A 9335-nucleotide genomic window follows, 5' to 3' on the forward strand; every position below is an offset into this window, starting at 1 on the left:
TATATTCAAAATCCATGTGATTATATGTATTCATAACCCAAGAAATCTATCATACATCCTAAACTTACATGTGACTTTAGCAAGGTCCCAGGATCAAAACTGATATATAAAAATCAACTATAGTCCTATATGTTATACGTGAACAGATAGCAAAATTTACAAAACAATGGTGTATTCAATAGCATCAAAAAGCATTATATATTTAGAGATAAAAGGGATGCGAGGCAGAAAATGAGGAATATTGTGAAAAAGAATTGAACAAGACTTAAATACACGAAAAGATACACCATGCTTGTGAATTTGAAGATGGGTCTTTCCAGCTTAATCTATAGATTCAATGTTGTCCAGTCAAAACTCCACTGGGCTTTCTAAAAAATTAGAAATTGGCAAGCTACTTGTAAAATTTATAGGAAAAATCAGAAGACACAGAATAATTAAACAATTTTTTAAAAGACTGAAATTAAGAAACTTATGCAACCTTAGTTTGGCACTTGGAGATCTCACTAACAGGTCTCACACTGGTGTTTAAGACTTACCATACAAGAATTGTATCAAAATATACAAAGACACCGAATGCAATGAAGAGTACAGAAATAGAATCACTCTCACATAGTCAGTGGTTTGACAAAGCCCTGAAAACAATTTAATGTAGAAAGCAAGTTATATTTAACAAAAATTTCTTGAAAAACTATATCAAATAAAAAAGATGTGCCTCACCCTTACCTCACACAATACTCAAGAATTAATTTAAATGAATCCTTTGCTTAAATATAAAAGTCAAAGCTATAAGACTTTAAGAAAAAACAAATCTCTGCCAACTTGGGTTAGAAAAAATATTTCTTAGCAGAACCCAAAAAAGCATCAATTATAAACATATGGTAGATTGGACTTCATAAATATTAAAAAGTTCTGCTCTTCAAAAGAAACAATTAAAGGCTGGGGATGTAGCTCAGTGGTAGAGCACCTGCCTAGCATGTATGCATGTGGCCATGGGTTTGATTCCCAGCAACACACACACACACACACACACACACTTAGAAAAGGAATAGGGAAGCCACAGATTAGAAGAGTATGTGGAACACATATATCTAATAGATATCTTGTATCCAAAACACATCTTAAAACTCCTACAACTCAGTGAGAAACAGATAACCTACTTTAATGCTACTTGCATAGTAAAATCGTACAGACATTTTGGAAAATTGGCATTTTCCTATAAAGTTAAATGTCTATGTAGGTGTTTACTGAAAAGAACTAAAACATCTGTGTTTTTAAAACTAGTACAAGAGTGTCCATAGAAGCTTAATTCAGAATATTCCCAAATTAGATATAACATAGATGTCAATCAATAGGAGAATGGCTAAAAAAATAAACCCCTGTGGTATATTCATACAATAGGTCTCTCCTCAACAACAGAAAGGAATGAGCTATGGAATACACAATGGCATGGATACACCTCAAATATGCTAGTCGAAAGAAGCATGGAATGGATGGTTCTATTCCAATGAAGTTCTAGAACTTGCAAGATTAATCTGTGACGATAGAAGTAGAACAGTAGAGAGCTGGGGGTGGGATGGACATGAATTGACTGGAAAGGGACATGGGGAATGTTCTGGGGAGGTAGGACACTCTGTGTCTCATTAGACGTATGGAATACGTGGACGCTGTGCTTATCAAAACTCATCAAATGCTCTGCGTATGACTTTTACATTTCATTATGTAAATCAAGCCTTGGTAAGAAAAAATAAACTCCTAAGATAAAAGGAAAAAAATTGAATTCTGCATAGGGGAAAAATGCTTCTCTTATCAGAGCCATAGCACACAGCAGAAAGGCTCAGGTGATCTGATGGTTACTGGCCGGCCCGGCAGAAGCGGGGGCGGAGAGCTTCCTGGAGCAGAGCAAGAGGGTGAGCCAGGAGTGTGCAGACCCAGGTATCTCCTCCCCATCTGGCTGGAGCAGGCCAGAATGACATCATATGTGGGACCTCACCCTGCTGTGTGTGATCTGGCTGGGAGAGTGACCTTCCGATGCTGGCCAGTGGTTTTTGAGCAGGTGTGGCCCGGCTGCGCTCAGCGAGGCACCACCTGAGCTCAGCACTCTTCTTCCTGCGACAATCCCCCTTACATCTCTGTCATAAGCAAATCATTTGGCTTCCCTTCAAAGTGGCCCCTTGGCGTTCATGCAAAATAAAGAAATATTTCCCCTGCTTTCTAAATCTTGCTGAGCCCCACAAAAGCTGAGTCCTTTAGAAAAAGACTTTTACCTACCTCAGCTTCCCCGTGTTCCCACTGCAGTTTCTGAAGGATAATATCACCTGATACCACTAGCAAGTTGGACTTTCCCCTCTCCCTCTTGCACACACACACATCCATGCCCCTGCACTGCCCCCAGCGGACCCGCAGGCAGGCTGTCCTTGAATGCATATATGATAATGCATATAGAGAGCAGGTCCTAAAATGCACAGACCCCTTAGGTGTGATGAAGGGCGAAAGCTGAGCTCAGAGATTGCTCCCACCAGTGCACAGTCAGCCAGAGAAGAGCCAATCTCCCCCACACATCTGCCCACGCAGACCTCGAAAGCTAAAGTGGTGTGTTGCTTCAGCTGCCACGGCAGCAGAAGGGACTCCGTTCCAAGCGTATGGAGAAAGAAGGCTCTAGGATGCCTGCTCTGTCCCCTTTCCCTGTCCCTCTGTCCTTATCTCTGTTGTGACATCCTCAAGCAAATTCACGAGTGAGATTGCCTCACCCACCCACCTCATGTCACAGACGGGAAATCTGTGTGTGGGGGGGAGTGGGGGATTGTCCAAAAGCCTGCGGTCAGTTAGGGTCAGAGATTAGACCAGACCCTGCCGCCCTGCGTGCAGTGCAGAGTTCTGCCTGCTGCAGAGTGCTGCCAACCCATGGTCTCACGCCCTTTGGAAAGTACTGAAAATGGCTTGGGCTGAGGGCTCCTCTAATAAATGGCCTGCTGAGGACATCATCCTACTGCTGCTCTTTTCCTGGGGTGGGGGCATAATAGAAGGACCCTGGAATCACCAGCAAAGGTCTCCCCTTCACTCGTACACTGGTAACATATTCAGAAAGGTACAGACCCTGAGAATAGCCCCCAGGAAGCCCAGTGGAGTGAGATCAAGTCAGCCTCCCCATTCCTCTGGGGCAGCCTGTCAGGGGCTCAGTGATAGGCAGGTTACAGGAGCTGCAGGTTGGACAGAGGAAGTGGAAGGCCTGCTTTGAAATATTCCATTTTTCAAAATGATGGGGCAGTTTTGTTGAGTGGTTAAAAGCATACACTCTGGAAACCAACAGACCTGAATGTTGCCCCCACTGGGTATGTGGCCATGAGACATGGTTCCTGAGCTTGCTAAATGAGAGGAACCAGTTTTTTAGCATCTGCTCAGTACGTGGTAGCCGAGAGTGGTTGCTCTGAAGACTCAGTTTCAGAACTCAGCAGACACAGCACCCCGAGGCCAGCTCTGTGCTTCTGTAGCCGGTGTTCACTTCTCTGTGCTTCTGCAGCCGGTGAAGTGAGCAGGAGGCAGTGTAGGAGGAGAGGAGCTGTCCACCATCCCGGTGCTGATCTGCCAGGACCGCAGGGGGCGGGGCTTTCAACCACTCAGGCGGCCCAGACACAGGCAGTGGTTGTGGGTTAGTGGGGGAAGGGAGAGGGATGAGAACCTGGAATAAATGACTTTTCCTGAAGACTCTAGTTCTTCAGGATAAAAGACAAGCTCTACTGCCTCACTCCTGCCCAGAGACAGGAAACCAGCGAGGCCAGACATCTTTAGAAGTTAGCACAAACCAAGAGAAGCCTCTGTGGACTGGTTCCATGTCTCTCAGTCCAACACTCAGGAAGATCAAACACACACTTCTCTGCTCCTGGAGCCAGTCTGAGTTGCAAATAAAGGAGCTGCTCTGCCACTGGCAGGTTTAATGGATTTCTGGGGCGAGGTGCAGACCTCACTGGCTGTGTGTGTGTGTGTGTGTGTGTGAATTCAGTGGAGAGAAAAAGCTCTGCATCTGGGCCAGGCAGACTCTAGATGGACAGCAATTCTTTCCTTCTAATCAACAATGGGGCAATCGTGGTGGAGGACATGAAGCCCTGGTCTGAGGAGGAGCTGCATTTCATCTCAGATCTGCCTCAGTCTATTTGAGAGCTTGGGGAAGCTGCTTTGCTGTAAACCTCCGACATGCAATCCACACTCGGGTAGTAACCCCTATACCATGGACCACAAGAGGGGACATGAACTTGAAGTGCTTAGCAGAAAGCCTGGCCCACAGCGAGCTCTCAGGCAGATACTGAATTCCTACAGCACTCAGCTGGCCTACAGCCAAGCATCTAGCCTGGGAAGAGAGGGAGAAGAGGAAGAGTGGGAGTGCTTGTTAATTGGCATCATTAGGAAAGACGGGGGATCAAATCTGGCATCAGAACAGAGTTGGGGTCATCTCACTTCCCCCCTCAGTTCCAGGACCCCAGCATGCTGCCTGACCTCTTTGAACCTCTGTTTCCTCATCTGTATGATGGGGTCATTGCAGCACTGCTTGCTCAGGGCTGCAGGGAAGATTAAATGAGACGAGGCAGGGAGCATCGCAGCAGAGCAGGCCTTGGGTGAATGTGGCCACACAGGCTGTGTCCATCAGAAGGGAGCCTCGGCTTCTCCCTGGAGTTTCCAGCTGAGACTGCCAGGCAGCAGGCTCCCTCTTCCCTATGGCTGGGCCTGACACCTTCCAGGGCTGGCCTGTGGGCCGGAGACAGCCACAGAGACTCAGGAGTGACAAAGACCTGTCCCTCAAACCAATTCTTAGGAGAGTAGACAGGTAAGCCAGAGGCCCAATGGCTGTTGGAAGAACTGTTCTGTTGATTCTGCTTTCCCACCATGAGGGCTGGGCTGGGGGTGTGCCTAAACAGCAGGAGGGCCAATCTGATCTGATAGTGACAGCAGAGAGCACTGGACAGTGAGAGGGCCCTGGTCAGCATTCCATGCCCTGGTCTGCCACTCACCAACCACATGTCATTATTCAAAGAATGGAAGGACATCTCCGTTAGGGTGTTGGCATCCTTATCTGTGCAACAAGAACACTTGTGGTTCACTCTTGGAAATCCCAGAATTCTACAGGGATCACAAGTAGTAGCAGTTGTGTTAATGCTTTGAAAATGGAAGCCAGCTGATGGCTCAGGTGGAGAGGCTGGCAGGGTTGTGCCCTCAGTGTGACTGAATGCTCCAGGCCATGGAAGCCAGGAAGCCATCCTCTCAATGGGCCTGAACTTCTGTGCTTAAGCCCGGCCCAGGCTCCTTCCTGGAGGCTCACCTTCTGCTCAAGAGTTACAACTCCACGAAGCTGCCAGACGTCAGCTCTTAGGCATCTGCTTGGGCACCTCCTTCCCCATGGAACATCAGTTATCGCCCCTCCCCCTCAACTTGCACACATCTAGAACTCTCTGCTTTGCCAAAGGAATGTGCTTTTGGTATTCACGTTGCCTCCACAGGACCTCTCTTGGGAGCACTGGTACCATTCTGGTTCCTGTTCAGTTTATATCAGTATTTCCTCTTTCTGAAGATAACTGTGGAAAGGACCAGTGTAGTCATCAGCCCATGTTGAGAGTAGTATGTGTGTGTGCGTGTGTCATAAAGATACTGGTAGAGTAGAAAGAATGTGGGTTTTTATGTGCAAGGGACTTGGATTTGAACCCTGACTGTGCCATCACAGTCCATCGATGCCAACCTAGAACAAACAACTGGGCTCTCTGGGTCTCGACTCCTTCACTGGTCGAGATGGAATCATGATACAGATGCTGTAAGCATGGGCAATGGCGTGTGCATCCGGCCGCCTCTGTGGAGCCCTGCTGATTAAGCCCTCCCTCGGGGCCCAGTTAGGGTATTTAATGAGTCATGTTAATGCTGTCAGCAACATTCCATTACTGCTGGCTCCTCTCTGGGTTGAAGTCGCCTGTTGTGCAGCTCTGCCTCGGAGCAGCTCCCTGGCAGGCACGCCCCAGGCCTTGTTGCCCCCGGTCCTGCAGGCTGCATTCTTGAGTCATTCCTGAAGGGTAGTGCGGACCTATGTCCAGGCCAGGCCAGGGCCTGCATCTCCCTTCCTCAGTGGCGGTGAACCCCTTGCTGGTGTCTAGGGCCATGTTAGAACCTATGCTTAGCAAGGTCCAACCTGGCTGAGGCCAAGGTGGCTGGGGACATGATCTCTATGGAGAACAGTCCTCCCATAGCCCCACTGCGGGTAGGAAATTTGTTTAAAACCCAAAGAAATTGAGCTTCTTTCCCTTAGGAAACTGAGATAAAAATATTCTGAGTGTCTGACATTTTAACCTTTTGATGTTGCCTTTATGCAGTCAGAAAGCAAATAATCTTCAAAAATGATTGTGTGTGTGTGTGTGTGTGTGTGAGTGTGTGTGTGTAAGAGAGAGAGAGAGAGAGAGAGAGAGAGAGAGAGAGGGGAGGGGCAGAACACATGTATGCACATGTGAAGGTAAACACAACTGTGTTCACTGGCTTCTGTTGTTGATGGTCATTATTTTGATATTTCAAAGTTGAGTTGTTTTTTTAAACTTATATACCCAGAGACATCCAGAGACCTCTGGAATATACAGAAGGAGCCAATCTGTGGAGCTAGGGTATAGGCTTCATACCTTGCCAACTCTGTCACTTAAGCTCTTTGGCTTCAGTGCCCTTACCTCTATGATGTGGACAGTGATAAGCTCTTTTCCCTGTCACTGTTGCAGGATTACAGTGTGATCACTGCTGAGGAGTGCCCTCTGTGGCAGTGCGAGGGGAGAAGCCTTGATTTTCCTGCCCCCCTGCTGCCTCATTTCATGAGCATCATGTTTGGACATGTTCTGTAAATTCTAACATTCTATGAGGATTTTACTTAACACTTTACATTCAGGCATCCAGCTGCCTGACCTGGCCACTTCTCATACAGCATGGTCCTCCAGTGTGGCCATGGACCACCCTCAGAATCACCCGAGGAGCTCATGAAGAGTGCAGAATCCCAGACCCTCTGACTGGGAAATGCTTGGTGTGACCAAGGAATCTAAATCTTTAACCAGCACCCAGGTTTACTAGTTAATTCTGCCAAACGCTAAGATGTGAGGTTCAAGGATGGAGACAGTGTCCCCCAAATATATTGGTTGATTTGTTTCCTCCATTAATAGTGCTAGAGCACCTATCTTATGTCAGGAGCTATTCTGGGGAGGAACAGTCTTTGGAAGCAGGGGAGACACTCAGATGTATACCTCACTCTGACACCATATTCTAAATGTCTGTTGAAGACACATAGCCGGCCCTGAACTCCATAGGACAGGAGGGGACCAAGAGACAGGGAAGATTCCTGGCATTCTTCTGTTTCCTTCTCTGGGAAGAAAAGTTACACACACACACACACACACACACACACACACACACAATCTTGTATACTGCTTACCATAGCTCTAAAAGGTACTTATGGAAACTGAGGCTCTGGAGATTAAGTGACTGGCCCAGGGTTCATAGAATCTGTGAGTGATGTGCTGGTAAATGTTTAACACAGGCTTGGAGGGTGGTGAGGCCTGATTTGTGCAATTTGCTAATTTCTATGGTGCAAGTAACTCCCAGCATGGCAGATTTCGAGCCACCAATGTGCTATCTTTGAAGGGGGCTGGAGAGGGATGCTAACAACTGGTAGGAGCTGGCTCTAGCTCTCTGCTATATACAGTTGCCTTTCACTCGAAGACTGCTGAGGAGTGCCCTCTGTGGCAGTGCGAGGGGAGAAGCCTTGATTTTCCTGCTCCCCTGCTGCCTCATTTCATGAGCATCTGCACTGTGCTTGATGCTAGATGAGGGGAGGTAAGTCTGATGAGACCTCTGCCTTCAGGGTCGACTCAACAGTTACAGGCCCTACCAGGAGGCTTCAGGATAGGATTGTCTGTGCTCAGGACAGAGGTTGCTATGGAGTGCAGGTGGCCACTGGAGTGGCCTCTTGTGGAGAGGAAGGCTAATTGTGGAGGCCGAGAGCTGCCACCTATCTTTCCATCACACATCTTCCCCAGAGTCTGGTCCAGGAGCAGGAGGGTCACGGTCATTGCACCCTTTCCTGAGGGCAAGGTTGAGACTTCATATGTACATAGTTACTGTGGATGTCAGCCACCATCCTCTCCATTTCCTGAAGAGTTCTGGCACATTGTGTCATCAGGTCCCTCTTAAACTTGAACTTGCTGCCTCAGCAGACCCAGAGTGGACAGGTATGCAGTCTTCAGGGCTGACAGAAGGCAGCAGCTGGAACTCAGGGCTAAGATGCTGTGTATCAGGCCTACTGTGGACATGCAGGCTTCCCAGGTGGGAGCACTCAGGGTCAGCTATTGTCTTCTCCTGGCTAAGGTGGTGCCAAGGGGATGTCATAGTGAGCCTCACTGTCCCCTCAGCTGATCTGAGAATGCTGCTAAATCTCTGATTGACAGGCAATGACAAGTAGCCACCAGAAACTAAATGCCCAACAGTGCAGCAGCTGCCCTGGTGACAGACTGAGGAGGTGTCAGGAGATGCCTGGGCCCCTGGCCATGCAAGAGAGAGATGTGGGCTCCTTCTCCTCTCAGCAAAAGAAGCCTACCTGAGTTTTCCAGTTCAACGCACAGAGGGAGGAGCACAATCCCTGGGCAGCTCAGCAGTGGGACAGGTGGGCTAGGGCTGTACCCCTTCTCCTAGGCTAGCATTGTGGGGGGACAGGTGGTACAGAGGTGTGAAGGTGCAGGCATCCCTCCCTTCCCTGAAAGCCTTTCTTAATTCAGCCTGTCTGACACACAGAAGAGGAAGGCAGGGGAAGGGGGAGGGAGAGCCACAGGGAGCGATCACCCTGCACAGGAGCCTCGGGGCTCATTCCCTCCAAGTGTGTCAGTGTCAGCGAGTGAGAGAGAGTGTGTGTGTGCGTGTGTATCAGTGGGGATTTCCATGACAGAAGCAGTCAGATTCTAGGGAGAGAAGGGGGAGGGGAGAGAACAAGAGGGGAGGAGAAAATTGGGGGTGGGAGAGACAGACGGAGAGACAGCAGAGGGAGAAAGAGGGAGAGGGAGAGGGAGAGGAGGAGGGGGTGGAGGGGAGAGCAGGGGGGAGAGCAGGCGAGAAGGAGCTAGCGGAGAGAGGGAGGCAGAGACAGCGAGAGAGCAGAGGGTGTGCAGAGGGAGAAGACGGAGAGGGACGGAGCGAGGGCAGGAGCGAGCAGAGAGCAGAGCAGAGGCAGAGCTGGAAGCGCCAGCCCTCAAGGATCCCAGGGCGTTAAAGGCTCCAGGTTCAGCAGCGCACGGCACCGAGCGCTTGACCGAAGCGGTGCGGGGTCTGGGGGTGAGCTGAGC

At 48.9% G+C, this 9335-nt stretch overlaps 1 protein-coding gene across 1 annotated transcript in view; it reads left to right on the forward strand.

Moving 5' to 3' along the window:
* The first annotated feature begins 9103 nt into the window (after window positions 1–9103).
* The window catches only part of Gpr26 (G protein-coupled receptor 26), a 24806-nt gene continuing 24574 nt past the window's right edge, over window positions 9104–9335 (forward strand). Inside the window, exon 1 of the mRNA XM_015498475.2 lies at window positions 9104–9335. This exon is cut by the window's right edge and continues 891 nt beyond it. The gene's annotated coding sequence lies outside the window, so the exon portion shown is untranslated.

Source organism: Marmota marmota, unplaced genomic scaffold, assembly GCF_001458135.2.
Source record: "Marmota marmota marmota unplaced genomic scaffold, marMar, whole genome shotgun sequence".
NCBI classification, from domain to species: Eukaryota; Metazoa; Chordata; class Mammalia; order Rodentia; family Sciuridae; genus Marmota; species Marmota marmota.